This window comes from Anser cygnoides, chromosome 14, assembly GCF_040182565.1.
Source record: "Anser cygnoides isolate HZ-2024a breed goose chromosome 14, Taihu_goose_T2T_genome, whole genome shotgun sequence".
Lineage (NCBI taxonomy): Eukaryota > Metazoa > Chordata > Aves > Anseriformes > Anatidae > Anser > Anser cygnoides.
This window is the reverse complement of record NC_089886.1, coordinates 12,637,015-12,663,350: the sequence shown is the minus strand read 5'-3', so window position 1 is coordinate 12,663,350 and position 26,336 is coordinate 12,637,015. Positions and strand designations below refer to the sequence as shown.

The following is a 26,336-nucleotide window of genomic DNA, read 5'->3' as shown; positions in this document are numbered from 1 at the left end:
CCTGGTGGTGATATTATTTAAGCTTTAAACTTTAAAAATCGGTTAGCAATTCAGGTCACAGTGCAGATCTGCTTTTGGACACCAGGTGGCACATGGATCTCTTGCTTTCAATGGAGGCTTTGTGTGCCTGCTGCAGCATGTTGTTTACAAACACAATACAGAGACTTAGGGCAAATTTCCAGTCCTGGATGCGGATTTTTAGGGGGAGCAGAGCCCTGGCTGTGCTCCATATGAGAGGTCTGGTGGTGCTGTAGCACCCTGAGGCACCTGCACAGCCTGTCAGAGGCAGGTTTCTTGCTCTGCTGTCACCAGGCCACACAGGAGCAGAGTTTGCTCCCCCAAGCACACAGGTGCCCCTCCTGGGTCACTTCTGTGCTAGCCCCTCACACCCTGGCACATGTCTGCGGCCAGCTCGGCCACCGGAGCGTGGTGCTCTGCCTCAGGTGTGGCAGAGCAGCCCTGTTACCCAGAGGTTCCTTCCACATTGGCACTTTTTCTTACTTTGTGATTTTTTTTTTACATCCTCCAGCCATGGGGAGCTGTGCTTGTCCGGGCTGCACTGGTAACACAGCGCAGGCCGGGGGCTTCAGTCTCAGGTATGGGCTGGGGGCTTCAGTCTCAGGTACACTGCTCCAAATAATGCATTCAAGCGCACGCAGTCGCTTTCTGTATTAGGCTGTTTTCTGAGCTAAAAAGCTTGTGGGGAAAGTTCCTTCTGTATTCATCTGTTTTGTTTTCTGCTAGGAGTAATGTAGAGAGGCAGGAGGCGGTGATACTGAAAGATCCAGAGCTTTGCTAGAAATCAGAGGCTCTTTAGCTCCAAGGCCAGATCCACAAAGGTATTCAGCTCCTAATACATGGAAATGTAATGTCCCATTACAATTGGAGGAACTTTAAACACCCAGCAAGGGGGCAAGGCCCTGAATACCTGGTGCATATACCAAAGCCAGGTTTGTTCTGAGAATGAAACTGTTTCTCTCTGAAAATGCTGCCCAGTACTTTCAGGCAAAATGGTTTTTTAAGCAGAGGCTAGCTGGTCGTCTGTCCAGGCGCTCACAGATGCAGTAAAGCTTCCCCACACACTCTTCATACATCCTCAGATTTGCAGGACATTGGGAGGCTTTGCTTCCCTTGCTCACAAGTGCCTTAGTGCAGGTAGCCCTGGCATGATGTCTGCCCTAATCAAAACCTCCCTTCCTTCTCCCTTTTCAGCCCAGACCTCTGTATCTAGTGAAGCAGAGGCCTTCAAGATCCTGAAGCTGTTGCTTCTGTCTTCTAGCAGATGTGCATTTTGTGCTGCTGTTGGCTGAAAAGTGGCACTGAACAAGAACAGAAGTTTTTCTCTTCCTCTCTTGCTTAAAAACATTCCTGGACAAAACGGGAATCCCTCTCCCCAGGCCTGTGAGTTAGTAAGGTCTGGGTCAAAACTGTCTGCTGAAGAGAGCAAGTGGGGAGAACTCACCAGGCATCCTTACAGCATCACAGAGTAATGCAGATTCACTCTGGACTTACCTGGGCTGCCTTCCCTGGTGTTTAACCACCCTTGTGAATATAATTCAGCTTATGTTGTCAGGATTTCCCTTGTTGAAACTGGTGGCTATTCTCTCTTAAAAAATCTCCCTGTTCTTGCTTCCAATTTTCTTCTGGCATGATGCTGGATAACATGCGGGGTGGTTTCACACTGACAGCTAGCTGAGCTCCGCCACTCCTCTCTCTCAATCTCCCTCCTCAAAGGAATAGGGGAAGAAAATGGGGGGGGGGGGGGGGGGGGGAGCAAGAATAAGGTTGGGATAAGGACAGGGACATTCCTCACCAGTTACCATGCAAAGCAGTCTCAGCATAGGGAGGTTAATGTAATTTATTACCTATTGCTAACAAGCCAGAGCAGTGAGAAACTAAAAACACCCTCCCTCCATTCACCCTCCACTCCCTCCTTCCCCCCAAATGGTGCAGGGGAACGGGCACTGGGGGCTGCAGTCAGTCCCTGGCGCTTCATCTCCACCATTCCCTCACGGTCCCTCTCTGCCCCTGCTCCCCGTGGGGTCCCTCCCACGGGATGCCGTCCTTCCCGAACTGAGCCTGCGGGGGCTGCGCCCAGGCAGCAGCTTTTCAAGAACTGCTCCCACACGGCACCGTACCATGGGGTCCATCCCCCAGGAGCAAACTGCTCCAGCACGGGTCCCCCACGGGTGGGCGGCAGCTCGCCCCAGACCCCCTGCTCCTGCGTGGGCTCCTCTCCACGGGCTGCAGCTCCGGCCCGGGGCCTGCTCCTGCGGGGGCTCTCCATGGGCCGCAGCCTCCTCCAGGCCACATCCACCTGCTCCACCGGGGGCTCCTCCACATCTGCAGCGTGGAGATCTGCTCCGTGTGGGACCCATGGGTGCAGGGGGACAGCCTGCTCCACCAGGGGCCTCTCCACAGGCTGCAGGGGAACTTGTGCTGCGTGCCTGGAGCACCTCCTGCACTGACCTTGGTGTCAGCAGGGCTGGTTCTCTCTCCTTTCTCACCCCTCTCTCCCCGCTGCTGTTTTCAGCTTTCTTCCCTTTTTCCATTCTGCTTTCCCCAAGGCCCAACCAGCACTGCTCCCGTCTCGGCTCTGCCCAGCAGCAGGTCCTTTTGGATCTGGCTCTCATCTAACATGGAGCAGCTGCTGGGCTCTGCTCACAGAGTCACCCCTGCAGTTCCCCCGCTACCAAAACCTTGCCACATGAGCCCAATAAAACATGCTAACAGCATCACTGTACTGTGACAGGGTTTGGGGAACAGTACTGTAGGAAGACTGAAATATTGTTTCTCGAAGGAGGCAGAACCTGTTTGGAGGGCTTTCTTCTTAGGGTCCTGTCATTGTTTCATCTCCACGGGATACGTGAGGTTCTTGATCCTTGTGTGATGTCATAGGAAAGGGTTTGGGGCCCGTACACTGAAACTGCACTTCCCAGAAGCTGGAGTCACTTCTCATTGCAAGTACACTACCGAGAAGCACAGGTGCACAAAGTGCCGGCTGGGCTGGGAGGTATGTGTACAATACCACCGCTTCCCACCTGCGTGTCCCAGCTCAGAAGCTTTCTGTAACACAGCCTTGTGTTTTAGCAGCTGATGTTTTTGTCTTGTACCAGGCATTGGTGTGGTCTGTACACCTGGGACTGACCTTTCCTTACGCTCCCTGTCCCATTACAGCAGCACCCATGGGGCACCCGCTGCCCTCCAGGTGCTGGTCCAGCAGCAGCAGATGTCCTGGTGCTGTGCTTTGCCTGCTGCCATGCTTTGTCTGTGCCTTGCTTTGCCAGGTGACGTGGCATTTCTGGCAGAGGACACGTAGAAAAGTGAGTGGGAGTGAGAAAGGGCTGTGCTGGGGGGCTTCATCCTCAGGATAAGGTGTGTCTGCTTTCCTTGCTGGTGCTGGCACCATAGGGGGTGTTCGACTGCAGGAACCTGCTGGCAGCTGCAGGGCAGCTCTGGGGAACTGCTGCCACCATGGGAAGCACCTGGGGGATACTGGTGGGCTGTGTGCAGGTGTGGGGTGCTTACTGGGGGGCACTGGGGCCCAGACTGTGCCCATAGTGCTCGTCGCACAGGGATGCCGGCACAGAGCCATGGTTTGGTGCGTGAGAGGCAGCCGGGTGAGCCCCAGCTGAGTGCCAGGGGTGCTCTAGGGTTTTGTGGCTTCACAGGGGTCCGGGAGCTCCTCTGGCCTGGAAAACTGGGGGGTTTTCTCTGGGAATACCTGTGGTCCCCTTGCTCTGAGTTGAAGTTTTCGAGCTCCTTGCAGTACCACTTTCATGCGCCAGATGTGCGCAGTTGAGCCACGTTGGCTCGGAGCCTGGAAATGAGGTCAGGGGATGGGGATTGGGAGATGGAATCAGCTGGTTGCTGACGGGGCTCTGATGCTGTTCAGCATCATCCCCAGCATCCTCCCCTGCATCCCCCCGGCCCCCCCCCGTGACCTCCTTTTCCAGACAAAGAGGGGAAAAGCCGGCTGCGCACGCAGCATCCCCCGCTGCACCCTCCCTGCGCCCGGCCTCTTGCAAGGAGCCTTTGTCCTGCCAGACAGCCTGGCTCGGGAGATTTCTGTCTCCTTTCTGCCAGTGACAAGGCTGTGATTGGGAGATGGGGGGGGGGGGGGTCCCCATCTGCTGCTGGGGGGCACAGGGGGGTCGCAGGGAATCTCCTGCCCTGGCACACAAAGGCAGCTTCTCCAGAGCAGGAGCAGGGACCTGCAGTCTTTTGTGCTGTTAAATAAAATGCATCCCTGGGGAGCGTTATGTAAGCCCTTCTCTCAATCCCCTTGCTCTCCACTGCAGGGCTCCCAGTGCCTTCCAGTATGCCCCGCTCCAGCCCAGTGCTCTGAGCCCATGGCTGCTGTGCTGTTGGGGTGTTCCCCTTTTCCAGCTGCCCCCCCGTGCCCTCCCCAGCTGCTGGTATGGGTCCAGGAGCCAGCGTACCCCAATCCTCAGCTCCCAGCATCATTCCTGCCCTGTGGCACCATCCCACCAGGCTGGGGTCCACCCTGACACGTTGCCTACTCCCATACTGAGTCACCCTGGGCGTGCTGGGAATGCCCCTGTGGTTAGTAGCCACAAAACTATGTTTTGCAGTTACTCATACCCCCATTGCTCACAGGGTGAGATGTTCTGGCACTTTATCTTTCGATGCCCCTTCCTGGGCAGAAATACCTGTGCTGTGCACCGATGCTGCTGCCCCTCCTGCCCTTTTTGACCAGCTCTGACCTGTGGAGCTGTCTGCTGTGCCGGAGTCAGGTTCGCTTGTCCCCCTGTGTGCTGGGGTTGTGCCTGTAATGTCTGCAGCATGGCTGTAAGGTCAGGTCTGGGTGTCCCGTCTGGGTGTCCTGCACCCAGGCATGCTCCTGCAGCAGGAGCATCACTGCAGAGCTCTGGCTGCAGCTCAGCCTGGCCATGATCCCCCAAAAGGGACTGTCCCTTCCCAAAAAAGGCCCTCAGTGGCTCTTTGAGTTTGTCACATAGCCAGAGTGACTTTCTGCGTGCAGCCTTACAGTGTGAGAGCGTCAGTGCTTCCAGAACCAGTGTTGGCCAGGCTGGATGTGTGTGGTTATGGTGCCAAAATATGTTCTGGGCCCCCTGCTCCTGGGCGAATATGTTTTGGTGTTATAATTTTACCCGCAATTACCTATATAAGTGCTTTACCTGTCTTTTTCTCTCTAATGTTTTTAAATCCTTGCTTTGCTTTCTCATTGTCCTTGGTGTTTGCTCCAATTGCCACAAAGGACATAGGATGCTGAATCTTTTTGTGATTTTCCTCTCCTAGCTGAATGATGCCTTCTGGCCTTTTCTGAACAGACCCTGGAAAACTTTCTATAAGGTTCACGTGAGAATTTAAGCTTCAGATTCAGCTAGATTTGTCCCTAGGCTGATTTATTCCTGGCTTGAAAGCTGGAGGATCAAGGAACGGCTTGCAAGGTGTCCTTGGGCTGGTTTTGCATGTTCCCTTTGGCTACTAGACCTTGCTGAGGGGCAGCACCCAGTCACCTCAGTTCAGTGTCATCTTTGTCCCTTTCTGCCACCCCTGGGCCTGGGTGCGTTCCCACGAGGGGTAACACACGGGACAGACCCTGCACTGAAGCTTTCCTGCTGCGGTATTTAACACAGGTGAAACTTAGTGCTTTTCTCAAACCTGGAAAAAATACATAAATTTGGAGGGTGACCTCTTTAGCTGTTGGGATTTGTTTATGTGAAAAGTGCCTGGTTTTTAAGCCTTTCCCTAAGGATTGTGAATGTGACACAGTGAGGAAAAACAGAATGTGAAAGGGGTGCAGGGGAGAGACAACCAGGAAAGCTCAGGAGGTGCCCAGGCTGTGAATGAGGTGCTTGGGGTAAATCTTTTGGCTGTGATGAGAGGTGATGTGACCCACTGAAGGATGGTTGGGGTCTGTTTTCTGGCTGGAGCAGGGCTGCAGTGTCATTCCCCCCCCCCAGACCATCCAGCAGCAGAGGGTGCTCGTGCACTGCTGTGCAACTCCATCCTCTCCCTCAGCCATTTTAGACAAAGTGTTTTTCTTTCCTGCAGTCTCCATTTTATGTTTCTGACGCAGAAAATAAAAAACAGGTTCGGGAGAGGAGGGGGGAGTGAGGCCTGCCAGGGCAGAGCTCGGGGGGGGGTGGGGGTTGGCTCTCTGTGGGGCTGCATCTGGGGGCATGGTGAGGGGGTCCCCAATGGGAGAGCCCCCACCTTGGGGTCTGCAGAGCTGAGCTGCTGCACAGCAGTCCCTTTCCCCCTGCCAGCACCGAGCCCTTCTCCTGCTGTCGCAGGGTGCTTTTTTGCCCCTGACATCTCTGGTTTGGGTTGGGCAGGTCCCCACCAGCTGTGTGGGAGCTGGGGGCAGCATCTGAGGCTTCTCTGCAGAGCCTTGTCCAGGTTCCCCGGCAAGTGGCCCTTTCCTGTTTTCGTTGTTCAGGATGCTGAGCTCTATTTTTTCTCTTCCTGCCCGTGCACGTTGGGATGGGATGTTGCCCCAGGTTTGTTACCAACAAATCCCGGCAGCGTCACCTTTCCCAGCTGTGTGGAGAGCCCCAGGAGAGCTGCCAGCATGTGATATTTGAGTAATTGTTGTGGATGTCTCTGTTTGTAGTAATGGTTCTTATCTTACTCATCGCTGCATCCTTCGTGCTGTGCAGTGGAGAGCTGCGGGGGGGTGAGCAGGCATTTCCCAATCCGTGATATGAAGCCAGCAAACCGAGCTGCTAGAGCCCTCTCCAACAGTGACCTTCGCTGGAGCAACCGAGCAAGGATGCTGCAGGCTCAGGGACGGACTCGCACGCCCTGCAGCCCAGGGTCTGCTCTGCTCACCGGGAGCTGCCTGTTTGCAGGCTCTCACTGGGCAGCAAGCACAGCACATCTTCCCCTTCCGTGGCTGGCAGGAAAGTTTAGTGAACATCAGTACAGCTTCTGGGTTTTTTTTTATTTGTTTTTTCCCAGTTGAAGGGTTTGGTTCCCTTTGTGGTATCTGTTATTCCAGTACCTGAGACCCAGGGAGTAAGGTCCTCACCCTCAGCAATCTGTGTGCAGAGATTGTACCTGGTTTAAATAGCTAACTTCAAACTAGCTGATGCTGCCAGCTCCAAAACCTGCCTGCGGTGTGGATTAAACACCTCACAGCTTGGTCTAAGTCCATCTGGAATCTTGGACAGGAATCCCTGGGAAGGTGCCTTGTTTGAACACAGCTGGGATGCGTCTGCACAGGCAGCTGCTCCATCAGTGACAAAGGCTGGGGATGTCCGCAGCACCGCGCCGTCACACCTCGTTTCCTTCCCTATAAATGTGTTCATTCCTCAGCGGTGAGTCCTAGGTGCTCTTAGTCCTAGGCCCAGTTTATCTGCAAGTTCTTGCATCCTCAGTGATTACCCTTTTGTTGCTTTGCTTGAAAAGTGATTTTGCAGCTTAATGGAGCTTTTTGTTCTGCTTTTATCCAACTGCTCTTTGTGCTTTTTTTTTTTTTCCTTCCCACAGCCATGCACAAAGATGCTTCTCAGGAAGATAATAAACATCCTAAGAGCCACTGTGGTTTCTGGAGACAGTTGCATCAGTGTCTTTTCCTTTAAATATCCTAAGCCAAAGCGCCCTTTGCTTGTGATCTTGTGCGTGCCCACACAGCTGAAAATAGGTCAGCAGCTCTGTGCCGGGGGTGCCTCCACGGGAGGAGGCAGGAGCAGGAGCACAGCCATAGGCTGGCTCTGAGGAGGGGTGCTCATCCCCCCAGCCCTGGCACCCTGGCTCCTGCAGCCACCCTGGGCTGTGCCTGGTGTTTTGGGGCACCCCAGCAGCAGGGGTCTGCTCAGACCTCATCCTGCACCTGCTGGATGAGGTCTGAGCCCGCTCTGTTCCTCCATGCACGGGGGTGGTGTTTGGGCTGCTGGTGCTCCTGAGGCAGTCGGAGCCTGACATGTAAGGAGGGGGGAACATGCAGCAGCAAGGTCCAGGGACCTGGCGATTTTGGGCATACCTCAGTCATTCTAGCACCAACCCTGCAAACCTGTCCCCTGAAATGCTCCCACGGCTACCTGGGACGTGGCTGCACAAGTCCTTTGCCATGGTGTCTCACACCGAGCTCTGATGTGCGGGTGGATATTGTCACTTCGACCTGAAGTCTCCACTTTAATTTAATGTTTTCATGTTACTGTGCTCTGTGTGGAACCGTCAAGGCCGTGTCCCTGTCTGAGCACTGGGGAGAGGCTCTGGCCTTTCCCTACCCCTTCATAAGGCCGTTTGTGGCATGGGGCAGCCAGGGCGTTGTTACTTGGTTCTGCTCGACCACGGCACAAGGAGAGGCTGGGGTGTTACCGAGGGGTGTTCCCATGCAGCACCCCACAACTTATCTGAGGCAGAAAAGAAAGACCAGGAGGGTGGAGAGGAGAAGGAACCTCAGAGTAAAAAAGGCAAGGAGCTGCACGTCTTGACTTCGGGCAGATGCCATGCGAGTGTGACCGGGTCAGAAACTGCTTCGCTCTGGCAGTCAGCAGGCGGTCATGCCCCAAAATTGAGTTGTGCTCCCCTCTGGGTCCTGGCAGTCATGTTCTGGGTCTCTCCTCATCTCCTAGGAAAAGATCAAGGCTGCAGCCCTGGGCTGGATGAGGCTGAGCTGAACCACAACACGGTGCAGGTGAGCACACACTGGGCAGGAGATGGGGGGCAATCATTTCCTGACTTCTGCTGCCTTGCAATTTGCACCGTGGGTGACCTCGTTTACTGCAGAGCTTTCCTAAGTTTCCGTGCCCTCCCTTTCTTGCACAGGGGAGGCAGGGGAGCTCCCCGTGTCACCTGGACCTCTCCCTGGGTTGCGTGTGCTGGGTGCTGGTCCAGGCAGCTCTGTCCCACTGGTTTGTGCGACCCCACCGAGCTGCTGCCGCAGCCACGTGTGCTGGTGAAGCCTGCAACAATGCAGGCTGCATGCACCGATCAGGGGGAGCAGCCTGGGGGTATGGTAAGTGACTTTTCTTATAGTCAGACAAATTGATCGCATCAGCATCTTCCCCTAACAGGAAACTTGCATTTTTCCCTGTCTTGTTCCCCGTGTGGTGTCCCACTGCACCTCCCGGTTCAGCCTCCTTGCAGCATCTCTGCCCGGTGGTGCACGAAGCTGGCAAGGCAGGCTGACCTGCACGCAGGTTTATTCTGAGCATCTGTTGCTGACGGCAGTAGAAGTTCTTTTGGACAGAGGGACAATAAAAAGAAATAGAGAAAAGGGAACACCTGCCCAGCGGCCACCTGGGAAGAGAAACTGCTCGGGTCTCTGCCACGCAGCAGGGAGTCCCCCAGACACTTTCCCTGCGGTAACTTTTGGCCTTTTCGGGTCTTTCTCAGCCTCCCCATTGTCTCTCATTAGGCTAATAGTGTTGATTGGAGCATGCTTTGATCAGGGGCTGATGTTTGCAGCGCTAATTGCCCATTAAGCTTTGCATTTTGCTTCAGGGGGAGGCTGCAGGGCTCTAAGGGATCGGGGCTGCAGGGGTGCGAATGTGAGGAGCTTTGCGCTACAGAGGCGCGGTGTGGGTTCAGGACGGGTCTCCATGTGGGTTTGGGAGCCCTTACATGCCTTCAAGGTAAATAAAAGATCCTGGAAGGTCTCTTCCCCTCCTGGTCTTTATGCTACACACCCCGTCTTTCAGATAGGGACTTTGTTTCTGTGGTCTCCTTCATCTTGCTTCGTGACTTGCCTTTTAGCAGCCAGTGATGAACTTAAACAATTTGTTGTCTACTAACGTTTTCAGCCTGCTTAGAAGTAATTCTCTTTGGTCTACTTAATCAGTACCAAATTTATTACCTTAGTTCCCAAGCAGGACTCTGCCTGCAGAGGGGGAGCTATCGCCTCACCTGGGTGTGGGGAGGGTCTAGATGAGCCAAATTGGGTCTTGATGCATTTTTAAGATCCAAGCTGTATCAAAGGTCCTTATATCGGTTTTAGGGAGGAAAAAAAAAAAAAAAAAACACTGCTCTCCCTACTCTTATTGCTAGAGTACAAGCTTTTATAAAGTGTGTGTGTACCTAGGTTCACCCCGTCAGGATTTTTTTTTTTTTTTTTTTTTAAGGCAAGAGGAAAATGAAGAACTAGGAGCTCTACATTTGTCTTCCCCAGACATCTTGAGAGGATCTCAGGCGTCCTATTTTTGAGGCAGAGCTTTGGGCTCTCCACATAGGAAAAATCCAATGTTTGAAGTGCAAAAGAATCTGGTGTCCTGTAAAACTCCAGCAGGATAAGTCATGCTTTCCTGACGCATTTAATTCCAAAACTTTGGTTGTGCAATGCCAGTAGTTAAAGTGGATCAGGATTTTTTTTTTCCTTTCTTCAGTGCAAGAAGTTTTCGTGTTGTCAGATCCCAAAGCCTCCTTTATCAAAGCCACTAATTTTCCCCAGTCCAGGTACCCCTGCTTGCTGCCGGCTCGCAGACAAGAGCTCAGTGTGAGTGCCGTGCCGAGGAGGACGGGCTCTCCGGGAGCTAAGAGTGGGACCTGAACTGAGAGTGCTGCAGCTTCTCTGAAACAGCAGAGTGGAAAATAAATCTGACCTTGTTAGCAATGCCAGAACCTTTATAAAGTTTGAAAAGTACAGAAAGGATTAAATACCTCAGAACTGCTTATTTCTTGTCTATTTTTTGTGTTCTTTTGCTGCTATTTTTTTCTTTTGTTTTTGTTTTGTTGTTTTTAACTTTTTTTTTTTTTATCAGAAATAGCATTCTGACCCTTCAGCTGCACTCGTGACTCTCTCCACGACAGTAATTCTGCCGTGGCTCAGCCCTTGCCGATGCCCTCTGCCAGCATCTCCTCGCTGTGCCCAGCTGTACGTAACCCCATACCCGCCGTCTGGACTTGGTCTCCCTCCTCCTCCCCACGCTCGTGGCTGACCTCATAAACCCACTCCTGGCTGTGATAATGTGCATTCCCCTGAGGTTGTTTCCTTTCCAGCGAGCTTGCCCAGGGATGATGTCTGAATGCAAAATTGCTCTGGAGACATCACCCAGCTGCTCAGAAAATCTTTCTGGTTGCTGTCACAAGTTGGGAAGCAGCACAAAGAACAAGCAGTTGTTTTTCAGTCATGTGGGAGCTGCGAGTCCAAAAATCAGAGAGCTTTGCCTTGCGAGCTGCGTCAGTGCCCTGCCTGCACTGCCCTAAGGCCCTGTGGCGTGGCCGAGCCTGGGGATGCTCCCCTGAGACTGGGTCAGGCAGCGCCCGTCTCGGGCAGCATCCCTTCCTCTCTGTTTAACCACCACCCCCTGCGTTTTTCTCCTGCTGCTCTCTGTGCTGGTGGCCGTGTTGGACTCAGCTGGGGCCAGCAGGAGCTCGGTGTGTCTGAGGTCTGCGGGACCGGAGGCATCACTTCAACGTTTCCTGCATCTGATCTGTCGGGAGGAGCTGGCTGCCTTGTGCACAAAGATTTCAGGCTGCCTGTCCTAGTGCATGCCCCCTCCTGCTTCCCCTCTCACTGAGGCTTGATTTTGTGCTTGGCAGAGAGCTCAGCACCACTCAGCGAGGTACCGAGTGCGGCCATGGCCAGGCTGCCCCTGCCCAGCTGAGGCCATGAGCTCCTCGAGCAGTGACAGCCACGTCCCCTCCTCTGGGGCTGTCAGGGACAAGAGGCCATGGGCACAGGGACACACACAGCACTCTCCAGGTTCACAGCACACACACTCGTGGTCCCCTGAGCACCAGCACAGTCCCTTTGCCCCCCAGTGTCCCTGCCTCCAGCACACAGCCCTATACTCACGCTGGTCCCCCAGGAGCTGGTTTGGGGGGCACACACCATTCCCACCCCGCTGCTGAAAGTTAAAGTTCCAGCCCCTGTAGTTGGTGCTGAGCCCCTGCTGCCCCTGGGGACTGGCACCAGTCCCCCCTTGTGTGCGCCCAGGAGCTGGCAGTGAGCCCCTGCAACACACACACATGGGATGGGCTGTGAATGCATAGAGAAGGAGTTGAGAGAGGATTTATTAAGAAAATGGGGCAGACTGCATTGAGCAGGCACAGGGCTCAGCCAGACAAGCACTGACTGGCCCCTTTTATTCCAATTTCTGCCTCCCCTTTCCTCTATGGGTTTGCAGGGCTCCGTCCATTCCCATGCCCATGCTAGTGGCTGGGGTTGGGATTGGGATTGGGATTGTGGCTGCTCCGGGCAATGGCAAGGCCAGGGGTGCTGGTGGAGGACGGCTGCCAAGTCCAATGCCTTCTTTTTGTTCCTCGGATTGCTCCAGCTGCGTGGGGCAGCGAAGGAAAGAAGGATCAATGAAACAACCAGTTCTGGTGCCTGGAAGGAAGGATACCTCGTGTTTTTTCCTGTGATGAAAAGCCGGTTGTGCTGAGTCAGTGTCCAGAGAGGAAGGAAAGCAGGAGCCAGCAGCAGGATGCAGCCTGCGGATGCAGCCTTCCTTCGGGCAGGATGAGTACCCTGCTCAGCTCCTGCTGCTGAACACTGCACTCTTTGTCTTACCTGCTGGTGTTCCCTGCTTCTGGTCTGTGCTCCTGCTGCCAGACCTCCCTCTAGCACACGGCCAGCACAGCTCCATCCCCTCCCTGACCCAGGGCAGCCGAGCCACCGGCTGGCACCTGCGTGGGCATCCCACAGCCAGCAGTCCTTAAACAGCTTGGAGCAAACTTTTCCAAAGAACCCACCTTTTATTGCATTTTTAGAGGTTGAAATGTGGAGAGCTGCTAAAATACTGAGGAATAAAACAAAACAAAGCAAAAAAGGATGGAGCCTTGGTCTGGGCAGGGTGTAATTGAGCAAGGTGGGGGTGATTTGCCTGACTGAGCTGGGGGTGAGCCCCACGGCTGGCAGTGGTGTTTTCAGGGGTACATCTGGAGTCCTGATGACAACTGTAGGGCAGAAACCATGCTCCTGGTTGAGGCAAGTATTTTAGGAATGCGTTCTCTATTTTTGTCTTTTTTATTTCTGAGAACTCGAACAAAAGCGTAAACATGACAAAGGGATGGATTTTGAATGTGGAATATAGCATTCAGAGCTTTCCAACTGACATAGAGAACAACAAATATGTGGAAAAAAACAACAATATCATTTTGCTTTTAAGACTAAAGGTGTTTCAAAGTGTATGGGAGCTGTGGCAGAAGGGATTTAAAAGGCTCAGCACAGTTTGGTAGAGGGTGAGAGCAGAAGACAGAAGAGCAGCAGGTAGAGGTAAATGCAGGCATCAGATGCAGCTGGGGGTTCGGGACAGTGGAAGTTTTAACCTGGATGCAAAGCCCTGCTAATAAGGTGTGCGGGGAGCTACAAATGAGGAGTCCCAGGGCTGGAGGGCTGGGGATATCACGAGCGGAGTCGCTCCCTTCACTGGGAGGTAAGTCCTGACAGCAGCAACTTGAGGCTTCGCCTGCGGAGCTTTGACCACAGGTGCTGGGTGAGCCACAGCAAGCCCATCTCCTGCGATGCGCAGAGCCTATTAAGAGACAGAGCCTTGGCCCAACCTGAAGGCCTTCTTAATCTAAACAAATAATAAATCATCTAAATAAAGTGCAGCACTTCACATGACAGGCTAAAAGCCATGTGACAAACGGTACTGCCGTTCCGTGCTGTAGCCCCGTGCTCCATCTCCTCCTCCCCTGTTTTTCTGGGAGGCCTGGTGGGTATTGGCGCTAGGAGCGCTTCCCTCCCTGCTTTGCAAACAGTCACGTTGTGCTCGGCTCTGTTAATGCAGGCGTCTGGCATCAGACTGCCCTTTTCCAGCCACATGAGTTTCAGATTTCCTTGCGAATGCATTTTAAAGGAAAAGAGGGGGGGAGAGGTCACGGGCAGTCGTATGAGCTTTCCCAGAGCTGCTGCATGAAGCGGGGGGTCCCCGAACCAGATGCAGCCCTCTGGGGTAGCAGTGCAGTGATTGTGCTGGCCAGATTGAGTGGCCACAGCCTTGGACTCCTCACTCCTGTGGGTGTAGATCTAACCCTGACACTTTGTAATGCATCCACCATTCCCTTCACCTTTTGCCAATTTACCTGTTAAATTGGAGGCTGGAAGCCCGCTGACCAGCACTAGAGGTAAGGAGCTGCGAGCCCAGCCTGGAGGCACACAGGTGCCAAATGCCCCATCCAGATTTCATCAGCAGTTGTGACTTGTCTGAATTCAAAGGCCACGGCTTGCTCCAGAAAGTGAACCTGGCTGTCCGTGCCCCGTGCTGTCCCCACAGCGTGGCCTTCCTCACTCTGCTCCCTGCTACCAGAGGCGTTCTTTGCTTGCAACATCTGGACTCGATTAGTCCCTCTCCGTTGATTTCCTGTGTCTCCGGGTTTCCTGAGGCGCATCCCCTCCTCCTGGCCGTTTGCACTCGCGCTCCACAAGCTCTCCTGTCCCTCCCTGCCTCCTGCAGCCACGAGGGCCCGATCCAGGCCCCGAAGAGAGAAGGCTGCACGCCTGTGCTGGCCTTGGAGCTGAGCGCGGGGCTTGGCTTGCCACGGGCAGAGCAGCCGGCGCGCTGGGTGACCCCTGCCCCAGCAGCGTGCCCGGATCCCTGTGGGTTTTCCGCCCACTGCTTTCTTTGCTTGCGAGGCTGGGGTTTCCTGCTCCACCCTGAGGCCAGGGCCTTTCGTAGCCTCTGTGTTTCGTATGGAGTGTCACACGGCTCCGGGTTTCTCCTGGGTGCTGGTGGGCTTCGTTCCCAGCCCTCTGCTCCTGCACCAGAAAAGCTGCATGGCCCTGGCTTCTGCCCTTGGGAGCGTTAGAGGAGGAGGGGAGAGCAGCACGTCCGCCGTGGTGCTGCCCTGGGGAGCCCAGGCGCTGCCGCTCCGGGGTGCTTGAAATCTGAAATTGGAGCTTGTTTAAGAGCACAGGGAGATGGAAATGGTTAAAACACGCAAAGGCGCAAGTTAATGATTTCCATCCCCTCGCTGGTGTGTTTCAGCTTTCAGAAGGGGGTCTGGCCGGCAGCTGTGCCAGCAATCACATTTGTAGCTCAAAGAGTATTTTCATCCTGTGTCAGCTTTCATCCGTGGCCCCTTTGGATTCCCCTGACTCCTGCAGATGCCAGGGTTTCCAGGGCTCCTGCTGCTGCTGGTCCCAGTGAATGTTTTCCCTCCCATGCCCGGCGGTGGAGTTAGATGAAGGGTGGGGGGGAGCAGTTAAGAAGGCATTGCTTGCTCCCTGCTTTCCTCCTGCCCCGTCCTTCCCCAGGCAGCGGGGAGGCTTTCTCCCAGGGTCCGAGTGACTCTGCAGCATTTGCAAACAGAACAAAAAGCTGCAGCTTCTGCGCCTCTGCGTGCAAGAGCACAGGGGAACAGCTTATGGTACAGCTCAGGGTTTTATGTGGGGAAGTCAATAAATATCTGTGGCTGCACTCAGCTCCAGATGCAGGAGCCCACACATTTTTTGTGGATCCAGGTCTCACATCTAAGGATGCTAAGCCCTGGCAACAGATGCATGGGAATGGGTTACTCCTGGAGCTGTGGTCTGAGTTTCCCCTTGAGGGTCAGTGTCTGCTCTTGCCCATACCGCTTCTCCCAAAAGCAGAAGCTCTTTAGCATCTTCTGATTGTTAGGGCCCTCTTTGCCCGGTATCTGGAGAGCCTGTTGTGTGTTCCTGGATTAAACTCAGCACTGCTTTTCTTGCCCGCAGCAGGAAGGCATCTGGTGAGCTCTGCCGTCAGGAGCATCACCATGAGTGATTTTACTTAGCACCTCACTAACTCCCAGCAACTTTTTCCTGATGCCTTTTCTTATTGCAAGCAGTGGTGGAAGCACAGAGGGGAGGAGAGGATTTAAATTCTGTAATCAGTATGAGGGATGCTTAGAACTACATTGATACTCTGAAGGAGGAGAGGAGAAAGTGAAACCCCGAGCTGAGGCAGGGACCCCAACGAGCAGCATCCCAGCATCCTTCCTCTGCTCTGTGTCTGGCTTGGGCTGAGTTCAGCCTGAAGTCCCCCCTGTCCTGTCCTGTCCTGTCCTGTCCTCAGAGACCCTCCGCAGCAGCCTAGACCCTCTGCTCGGGCTCGGCATAAGCGCAGGGAGCCAGAAAGCCCCGGCTGTACCAGATGCCAATGGACTGCTCTCTCTCAGCACCCCCCCTTATGAGAGCACCCACGGGTGAATTCAGGCTGCTTTGCTCTGGGAGGAGCAGCTCTGCCAGCTTTACGTGGCAAAGCCACAGCCACCAGTGCTGTCTGTCCCAGGAGACCCCCTGGCCCTGGAGACTTGTGGGGTGCGAGCCTGCGCCCCGGGGCAGCGCGGCAGTCTCCCCTCCAGCGCCCCAAGGCCAGGGCTGGCAGACAGTTTTCACACCCCAGCTTTCCCCCGCAGCACAGCGGCTCCTGGTCCCCCAGCACCGTGGTTTTGGGGTGCTGCGTGCCTCTGCCCCGGCTGGGCGGGTGCTGCGCCGGCAGGTGGCACCCACCGCAGGCAGGCAGGCAGGCGCTCGCAGATGTTTAATGGGATTTTATAGCTCTGGGTTTCATCGGGAGCTGTTGTCCTGGAAACAGGAATCCGCAGAGCGCTCATGCATTCGGCATTAACTGCTTCGGTGCCTCGCTGGCGGCCAGGGACGATGCGCAGGACTGGAGTTTGTGGCCTTTTAAAATCTGCTCTGGTGCTGGATGAGCAGAAGGCTGAGCCTCGGTGGGGTGCAGGGGGCTCCGTCCCCTGCCCAGGAGCCCTGGACCAGTGCGGGTCTGACGGGTCCCAGCAGGGTGCAGGTGCTGTGCCCACGCTTGTCCCAGCACCTCTCCTGCCTGATGGCCCTAAGCCGGCAGCTCCCGTCCTGCTCTGGACCCATCTGCCCGGACAGGAGAGGGCACCGGAGCTTTGCTTCCACCAGGGTGGTGGCAACACATGTGCCACCACCGCACGTGTGTCCCCGCGGGGTGACATCCCTGTTGCTGGGGAAGGAGAGCAGCTGAGGCCCAGCTAATCTCCTTAGTGGCCTGAGCACCGTCGGGGGAGAGAAAGGGAGATTAGAGGGCAGGGGATGCATTAGCAGCCGGGGACTCCAATCGGCGAGGACCAAGGAGGCAACGGAGCCAGGCGTGGAGGGAGAGTGCCCAGGGAGATCAGCAGGGGAGCCTGAGGGGGCTCAGTCGGCAGCAAATAACCCAACAGCTGGGATCTCCAAGGGAGAGAAATGCTTTAGAAAACACGCCAAAAATCCTGGCTGAGCCGTGCCCCCCTTCTCCTTGGGGAGGAAGGTGTTGCCAGGCAGTCTGGGTCCTAATCCATCCCCACCCGTCCTTCTCGCCCCCGCTGCACCACGAGCATGAAGGCAACAGTCAAAGAGCAGGGGGGGAGTGGGGAGAGCAAAGCGGCTGGGGTCTGCCCCACACCTGCCAGACATGGAGGAGCAGGAGGTGAAGTATTCGCTCTCTCTTTTCCCTGACACAAGGGAAAAAGGCGCTATTTTCTGCCCCAAAACCGGGCGTGAGGCTCTTGTTCAGAAAGTCTGTCAGGTAATCCAGATGCTGGGGCCTGTTCCCTGTTTCTGCCACATGGATTTCATGGGGTCCCGTGTTTTCTCTGCAGATGGCGATGACACCGGCATGGCCGTGTCCCTGGGAGCTGTCACAGCCGGGGAGCAGGACAGGGCAGGGGCTGCCCGGCACGGGGCATCTCGGGGCTGGTCCGGGAAGGAGAACCAGTGCCTCCCATTATTGCCTGGTGTTTGTTCCTACCAGCTGTCAAGGAAACCATGGCACGGTTCAGATACCCAGCTGGTATTGCTGCAGCTGCTGAGGCATTACATCCTTTTAATCCATTTCCAAAATAGCTTCTCCACTACTCTGTTAGTGCTGGCTTACACAGCACTCCGTACTGCGTGCTGGCATCTGTCCTGCCCAGCATCATGGACTGCCCGGACACCAGAGTTGTTCCTGCAGGCTGAGCAGGTAGAGTTGGGCCTTTTACGTGTGAAAGTGTAGCCAAGCCACTATCGCATTTCTGCCAGAAATACTCTCAAAGAAGTGGAAAGAGTTGAGGTTGTGTCGAGATGTGTGGAGGTACACCCAGGTGCCAGAAGCTAGGGGAGAAGATAGTGAGAAGGAGCTGGTGCCATGCTAAGGGCAGAAGGGAAAGAGATCAAGGGGGTTGGGAAAATGGAGAAAGCTTGGAAGCAGGTTCAGAAATGGCAGGGTTTGAGGAGAACAGTGTGAAAGAGGTGGTTATGGTCCCCACAGCTTATGCACTACTGAAAGTGTGGGAGATTCTGGGTACAGGGCGTGTGGTGCACTCAGTGGGAAAGAAAGCAGAGAGGAACAGGACCCAGGAAAGCAGAAATGAGGACACGCACGTGGTGCCGGATCTGTGCCACGGCAGTGGCTGCAAGCTGGTGGCCAGACAGAAGAGTGGGGGAGGGAGATCTCTAAGCCAAGCCTATGGAAAATGAAAACCCGAATAGAGATGTAGGAGAGAAAGCTACAACTCTCCTGTCTCATATCCAGGAGGAGCATTGAGAGAAACCTGCAATTCTGTTTCAGCAGTCCATAGTAGCAGCGGGATGCTTGGTCTTCTTTTACTTGCAACAAGGGGCAAGGATTTACAGTTAGAGGGTGCGCTGCAAGGTGGCAAGAAGGACAGGGACTGATGTTTCCCCTCCGGGGGTGGGGGTCCCTTTGCACACCGGTACAAACAAGAGGCTGTTGCTCACTGCCTCCCATGTGCCAGGCACCGTACTGCTGGAGAAGCCACAGACACAGGGCAGCTCATGGCTCAGGCAGTCGTTGTGCTCCTGGGCAGGACAAGGATGGAAGGGGCAGGGGCATTGATGGGACGCTGTAAGAGAAGCCTCCAGGCTGCCTTAGAGCTGTGACACCAGGCTCCTCTGCTGCACTAACCAGGCTGCTGGGGCAGCACAGCTCCCTTTGCACCTTGCCCATGGGGTAGAGGTCGGATAAGTCCCAGGCACTCTGTTTTACCAAGGGCTGTCTTTCAGCCCGGTGGGGTTTTTTCCCTTTTTGGTTCTTTTTAAGGTGCTTTAAGGGCAAGTGCTCCAGGCTGCAGTACCCACATGGTCCCAAGCCAGCTTTGGCATTGCCACGGGGTACAACGGAGAGCGTGTGTTTTGGGAGGCTGCTGCTGGACCCCACGCTCTCCTGTGGACTGGGCAGTGGGCAGGCGCTGCCCTTCGCAGCCCTTTTCCCACAACCCACTGTCCGATGCCCTGTGGTTCCCAGGAGCTCTCCCAGCCGGTCACATCATGCTGATGTGACCATCTCTCCATCGCTGCACTGCCAAGCACCAGCAGTTCTCCTCCCCACCACGCTCACCTGCCTGGTGGTGGCTGCAAGGCGCGAGACTTGTCAGCGCCGATCTGACTCCTGCCCACCCAGGCAGCTGCTTCTGCTCAGCCACCAGCAGCTTCATGTAAGCCCATAAAGGAATGGGAAACGCTGGCGGGCCTCTGCTCAGTGGCTTAAAGGGCTCATTGTGGGATAAAGAGGTCAACAAAAGGGGATCGCTGGAGCCAGCTCATCGCCTGCAGACCACGGCGGGTGTGCACACAATAGCTCAGTGTCCTCCGGTCCAGCGCTGTGATTGTCCCGCAGTCAGGACTTCAGCCCGGTGATTCGGGGCTGGTTTTTGGTTGCAGTGACCCAACCCGGCTCCTTTCCTGTCACCTCGACATCACGCACGGGCCATCTGCTCCCCATGGCGCAGCAAAGTGAACACAGCAAATCAATGGCGGATCCATCCGGCCCGCCCCGAGCTGTGGCCCAGCAGGAAGGAGAGCAAGGGCTTGGCTGGGCTGCATGCAGGGGCCTCTTCTTCCTCAGAGGGGATGAAGCAGCGGTGCATGAAGCAGACAGGTGCCCCGCGTTGCCTGATCAGTGCCGCTTGCCCCGCACCGAGCCGGGGGCAGGCAGTGCTGCCTTCCCCTGGAGGTGCGGTCGAGCCACGGCAAAGTGCGGTGTGCCCTGCGGTCAGGGCAGCCCTTTCCAAGTCCTCCTGAGATGTTTTGCCAGTCCCCTGCAGAGACACTGTAATCTTGAATCAGGTCAGCAGAAAAGGCCCAAAAATGCAGCTTTGAGCTTGGCTTTCCAGCCTCCTGATCCTTCAGCCCAGCCGTAAATACTCAAGCAGCATTAATATTCAGTGTTTTCCTCTTGTCATACTGATGATGAAGAGGCTTGAGGAGCCAGCTGATGAATCCCACCTGGATTTCCAAAGGGATCTCTCACCGGTCTCCTAAAGAAGCTCCCATGGGATGAGGGGAGAGGTAATCCATAGCTGTTAGCCCGCTATTTATCAGGCTAAAAGGCAGGGAATTAAATTCTTTGGGAAGACAGTGAATAGTAGGAATATTTCTAGTGTTTGAGTAGGAAAAAAAGGACTTCACACAGGTGCTCCGTGGCTTATACAGTATCAAAGGGGTCGTCTTGCTGCCTTTTCACCCTTTGATGGACGGTGATGCTCCGAGCTGACCATTGCCACTTTTATGGGGTGACAATGTCAGCTGAGTGACTTGTGCTGGCTAAACCTCAAAAGCTCCATCTGAGATCTAGAAATCCCTGGGAAAGGAAGGAGAGGAAGGAAAAACAATCAGAGCATGGCACAGCAGTGGCTTTTTTTGGTTTTAAATGTGTCGTGTGACTGCATCTTGGATGCTGCCTGCAGTGCTGCTTCCCCTGCCTGAGGGGGGGACGTAATGAGCTTGAAACGATGCAGAGAGATGCAACAAGAATGACTGGGGAGACCTGGGGCTGCTTCACCCAGCAGAGGGACATGAAGGACCTGCATGAAATCATTCACTGGAGATGTTTGTGTGTCTGCCACAGACCCTTTGAGGCGTGAATGAAGCTGGGAGGAGCAGGCTTAAATGCAAAGCTGTAATTTCACAGCACTCCTCCTTACAGGATGCTTGGGGGTGCTTATGGGTTATGTGGCTTAAAAAAGCAACAGAGTACATTTATGGAAGAAAAGGGTGGGAGGATGTGAGAAAACTCACTGGTGGAGAAGGATGAGAGTGTCGGAGGGGGCGAGGGAGGATTTGGGACCTGTTAGGACAGGATGTGGGAGGGCTCACAGGCGTTGGGCTGGGGAGGGGAGGCTGTCGGGGAGGGGAAACTGTGCGAAGGAAGCAGAGGGAAGATGGAGACAAGAGGCCCATTGAATACAGGCTCCTGCCTTCTTTCTGATCTCATGCTGTGCTGTGGTCCAGCCGGCAGCTGCTGGGACATCTCTCACCCTAGAGTCCTCTGCCATAGCCCCGAGGGGATCGGCACACAAAGCCCAGCAGCTGTGAATGCTCCCTGTGTTGTCTGCCCAGACCACGCGCTTGGTCCCCACTCAAGATGGGAGGGCAGCGCCCGGGCAGCCCAGCAGCAGCAGCACCCCTCTAGGACAGCATCTGCACGGGGTGGGCTACAGCTGGCACCCACATCCAGCACCCAAAGGTGCCCACGCTGTGCAGAGGACATCTTGCTGGCAGATGTGGAAGGGAGGTGGCAAATGTCAGGGCTCAGAGGCTGTCGGTCTGCCTGGTGAGCCTCTGCTGGTCTGGCTCCTATCCCTCTGGCATGGAGGAGGCTGCGCCAGCCCCGGAGCTGCTGCCCCATCTCTGTGTCCCCTGCAGCGAGGGGAGCTCCAGGACACACAGCAGGAGGTGCTGGGCTCGCAATACCTAGTTGGCAGAGTCTCTGAAAGGCCTCTAAATCCTGTACAGGAGCCTATTGCCTGCCCCCCCGCATGGTTTTTCATTGCTCCCCTCGGTATTTCAGAAGTCTGCTCCAGAAGGCTGCGTGACAAATTGCTCACAAAAGACTTTCAGCCCTGAAAGAGTTAATTCCTCGTTTCTGTGCAGCAATTCAGCTGCTGCTTTATAATCCTCAGCCCCCGTCCCTTATGCCATCCCCTCCCAAATGCAGGGCTACCTCTTCCTTGCTTGGTGTGTGCCCATGGGTGCTCCGAGGGGCACAGCACCTCCTCTAATTCAGGGCTACTGTGACCTTGGAGTTTGTTCCAAGCTCTAGCCTACCTCGTCCACATCCTCCTCCAGGGAACCGCACCGCACACCATAACCCATACGTGGGGAGACATTCCCAGACGTCCCTTTTGCCTTGTCCTTTCCTCAATCCCACCCTATCAGCCCTGACAGCCCCAAGCAGGACTTTGACAGATCTTCCCGGACATTTGCTGCCTTTTGCAGCCCTGGCCCTGTGGAGGGAATTTCTTGTTCCCCAGTGTCCTGAGGCCGAGCAGCGACCCCATCCAGCTGGCCCAGGGGAAGGTGGGCTCCACCAGAGCTGGCCTGCAGGGGGTTCTCTCCACTTTTTCTAACAATTTCTCTTCTTGCAGCAAAATGAAGACTTTTGCTGGCTTCTGAGCAGCTGAAAGATGTGGCCTTGTTTTCAGAACCAAGAGAGGTCTGCAAGGGCAGTGAGAAAACAAGAGACGGAGGCATCATTGAGGAGACCACGGAGATCGTCAGCTGCTCAAGCAGGACGTTATGCCTGGGAAAAGGCAGAAGCCAGTTGGACTGCCAGAGTAAGTAAAACAGAGCTTCACTCTGGGATCTGTGCTTTGCTAGGAAGGGTAATTTATTGTTCTACTTGCTCTTGGGGCAAGTTCTTGTGTTCCAGCTCCCATGGCCAACCTTCAGTGTGCCCCTGAAAAGGACTGAAGGGCCAACAGCTGTATCCAAGGGCAGGGACATTGTCTGCAGCCCTCCTGTTCTTGGAGTGAGCAAATAGGGCAGAGGGTAGAGACTCAGCCCGGCACCCCCAGCTCTTTTTGGGGTGCGGAGCAGGGGTGCTGGAAGCTGCCTCAACCCTGACCAGTTCGGGTACTTCAGGATGTGCTGCTGAGCCGGGCCAGCCCCAGCTCTGCTGCTGCAGGCAGCTCCTCCAGCAGTGCTGGTGGCTCCTGCCCTCTTCCATCCTTGCCTCCCTGTGGGGAGAAACCCACGGGTCAGTTAATCTAGGCTTGCTCTCCTCCAAATGCTGGAGCTTTGCTGCACCAGCACCTTCTGGTGTGCCTCATTCCCCTCGTGCAGGGAAGGAAGCTGGGGCTGGAGCACCGTGCTGTGCTCAGCTGCGTGGGCAGCAGGGGGCTGCCTGTCCAGACCCTCAGCCCCACGGCTGGAGAAGCCGCCCTGCAGGGGCTGTCCATCCCAGCACAGTGGCCAGGCTCTGCCCTGCTTATATCCCCCTCATCAGCACCTGCTGTGCACTGCACACCCGGTGCAGCTCCGCAGCTCCCAGGCACTGCGTTTTGTTGTTGCTTTAACTCAGCATATTTGTAGCGGTGAGGTAATGGAGCCATCCATAACAGCCTGGCTGCTGTCACACCCAAGAGCAGAAATATTCCATCCTGCGTGGACGGGGCTTGGCAGGCATGTGCAGCGTGGGGTCAGGCACTGGGCAAGTGCTGTGTGGTGACTCAGGCTGCCCACGGGGCACTTTCCACTCCAGGCTGTGGGTCCGCAAAGCTTGTCCCCTCACAGTGCTTCTGGCTCAGGTCACACCGAGCCTCACAGTTTTTTCATTTGACTCTAATTTTAGTACACTTAGTAAAGGAAAACTCTGTTTTTGGGTTGTTCTGGGTCTTCCTGGGGCTTGTTAGCCCATTATGGGCTGCAAATGCTAATAAAGATTCGGGACAGCACGGGCAAGCACGTGTCCCTGAGCCAGGTCAGCCCGTGCAGCAGCAGGTACGCTTAGTCGGGCGCTTTGTGCAGGGCCTGACGTCTGCTCGCTGCTTCGCTTCGTGTCCATTAGCTCTGTCCCTGTCCAGGTCCCAGCTCTGGTGTACAAACCCAGCGGTGCGTGAACCAGAGACAATAACAGCTGGGGAGCTGGTGCGCTGCGGATGGGCCCTTGGGAAGAGAGAGACGTGCCTGCACGCAAGAGGTTTTCACTTGATAGAGGGACATGCTGATTGCAGAGGGGGGAGGAAGGGCTCCTGCTCATCCCCCGGCAGCGGAGGGGCAGCAGGGTGCTGACCAGAGGCTGTGGCACCATCACGCTCAGGGCTGGGCGCTCCGCGAGCCTGCTAGAAGCAAGGCTTGGACCCTTCCCTTGCCAGCCACTGCCCCCGGGGAGGGATGAGGGGGTCAAAGATTGCGGGTAGGGCAGCTCAGGCATTGTGCTCTGTTTTCTCGGTGTTTGGGGCATTGCAAGGCTGCCAGACGTGTCACCCTAGGGTCAGGGCAGCAGCAGGCGCTGCCGGGCTGGTGACTGCGTGGGCAGGGAGGAGTTGCCCTTGTACAGCTAAATGCCAGTGGCTGCATTCGGCAGCTCCAGGAAGTTGCAGAATGAGAGATAAATCAGGATATGTGAGCTGGAGTCTTGCCCAAAGGCTTTCATTTAATTGTAATGGTTCCCTCTATATAAAGTCTTTTTTTTGTGGCTTTGCAGCTGTGGACAAGCGATGCTGTGGCAGCATCGTGATACTATCAGGGTTTGCAAGTGCAGCATATGGAGAAATAAACATTATTTTTGGTACAAAATAAACGTGATCTTGAGTGTCTTTGCCTCCATATCGTAACTTTCATGTACAGACCAGCCTGGAGCCTCGTGGCACTGAGTCACGGGGCCTCACCCAGGCTGGAGCCGTCCCTGCGGGTGGGCTGCTGGGCACTGCTGCCGGCGGCGGGCTGGGTGCTGCCACCCTCCCGTTCCCTGCGCCAAAGAATTCCTTGACATCCACCCATCCCCTGGGGATAAACTGGTAGGCATGGCCCTGGCCACGCAGACCGAGCCTTTCTTGTCCCCAAAGGTGTCCGTGTACCAGCATGGCTCTGTCTGGGCAGGATTTGGGTGAGCCTAGAGGCTGCCAGAAATCGGGCAAGCTGCAGCTCCCTGCTGGCTGCACGACTGTCGTGGCCAGATGGCCGCTATAGTTGGGCAAATGCTTTGCCACGTGCTGGTGTCCCTGGCTTCTTGTCACGGGAGCTGTTTGTCCTTGCGAGCAGTTCTGTACGTGGGGCAAGGGGACAATGGTGCAGGGCTCCATCATGCGTGGCCACCCATCGCGGGGCCAAGCACGTCTTTCGGCAGCTGCTGATGTCCCAATGGCATCCACTGGTGGATGGAGGAGGAGGAGAAGCCACGGGGAGGTCAGGGCATCGGGGACCAAATGAGCTGGGATGAAAGGATCCCAAAGCCACTTCCGTGTCCCAGGTGGGGACACATACAGGGGGTTGTTGGAGGAGCCTTGAGCAGCTTGAGCGTGGCAGCTCCAGGCTCCTCTCTGGGTGCAAAGTGATGAAACAATCTCCTGAAGCAGAACAGAGATGGCAGGGGGTGAGAATGTGCTGGGGGGGCCATCACCAAGGGGGTCCTTGGTGCCTCCTGAGGATGCTTCAGCCTTTCCTGCTGCAGCACACTGCCATCAGCATCTCCCCAACGCTGTCCTCCTCACCTCCCCTGTTCCCTGCTTGGGGGCACGCAGCCACCAGCTGCCCCTGCCTCGTCCCCAGCCCCCTTCCTGCTCGAGGTGTCCCCGCTGCTGCAGCGGGAGGGACGAGCCGGGGCGCTGCTCCCCGCAGGCACAGACACAGGGGACAGCCAGGATAATTTTTAAAATGAGGGCAGAGACCTCATTACTGCCCCAGTTTGACTCAACTCTCCCTAGGTGGTTTTTTTTTTGATTAGCTAGGCAAGGACAAATTGCTATTTGGGGAGCATGATGCCCCAAAACTGGGTACTGGCGGGGGGGCAGCATGTCCTGGGGGGCTGCTGGGCCCATCCTCCACTTTCCATCCTCCAACTTCCATTCCATTTCCCCTTTCCATCCTCCAACAACACAGGGCAGCCCGCAGCATTGGCTAAAGCAGCGGCCTCCAAACCTTTTTGATCTCGCTTCCCTTCTAGTTAAAACATTTTGGAGCCCACAGCCCCCATGCATGTATATTTTTTATTTATGCACGTGTACAGCGATGCATTTTGTGCATATTGCAAAGCCCAAGCTAAAGCAGCTCGTGTCCCCAGGGAGGGGACAGGGTCAGGGACCCCCTGCGTGCCCCAAGCCCTGGCACCCCCAACACGGCGCTCACAGGGTTTAGGCAATGAGAAGGCGAATCCGTTCTGCCTCCCAACACCAGGCTTAAGCTCTAAAAAAAATAGTAAAAATAAATAAATAAAGCGTCAGGAAGCGGATTTATGGAGCAGGAAGAGATGCGGAGGATCAGTAAATGCCTCTCGAACCCCCCGGGTATGCGAGGCTGTAAAAGGAGCCGGCTCCGTTATTCGGGGGATGGGAAATAAACTGCCGGGGCGTGCTGGAGCCCGTGGGAAGGGGCTGCAGCCGGCCAGAGGCCAATGCTCGAAACCGCTTTTTTTTCCTTTTTTTTTTTTTTCCTCCCCTCAGCTTTTATTCTGTATCTTTTGCAGGGCGAGGTCCCGGCTGCGGGCGCTGCCCGCTGGGACTCCTCGTCCGCCCTTTTCTCCTCT

General features: G+C 55.4%; 2 long non-coding RNA genes across 3 annotated transcripts in view; both read left to right on the top strand.

Moving 5' to 3' along the window:
* Positions 1-24,633, top strand: part of LOC106034431 (uncharacterized) — a 31,817-nt gene extending 7,184 nt beyond the window's left edge. Inside the window, exons 3-4 of the long non-coding RNA XR_007163617.2 lie at positions 22,240-22,428; positions 24,300-24,633. This is a non-coding gene — a long non-coding RNA (uncharacterized lncRNA). The remainder of the gene's footprint in view (positions 1-22,239; positions 22,429-24,299) is intronic.
* LOC106034430 (uncharacterized) lies at positions 2,386-10,563 on the top strand. 2 transcript variants are annotated; one of them, XR_001206059.3, is made up of 4 exons: positions 2,386-3,013; positions 8,571-8,632; positions 8,764-8,953; positions 10,390-10,563. It is a non-coding gene; the product is annotated as an uncharacterized lncRNA (long non-coding RNA). The 2 variants fall into 2 exon arrangements; XR_001206058.3 differs by having other exon boundaries at positions 2,393-3,013; positions 10,385-10,563.
* Positions 24,634-26,336: the final 1,703 nt, after the last annotated feature.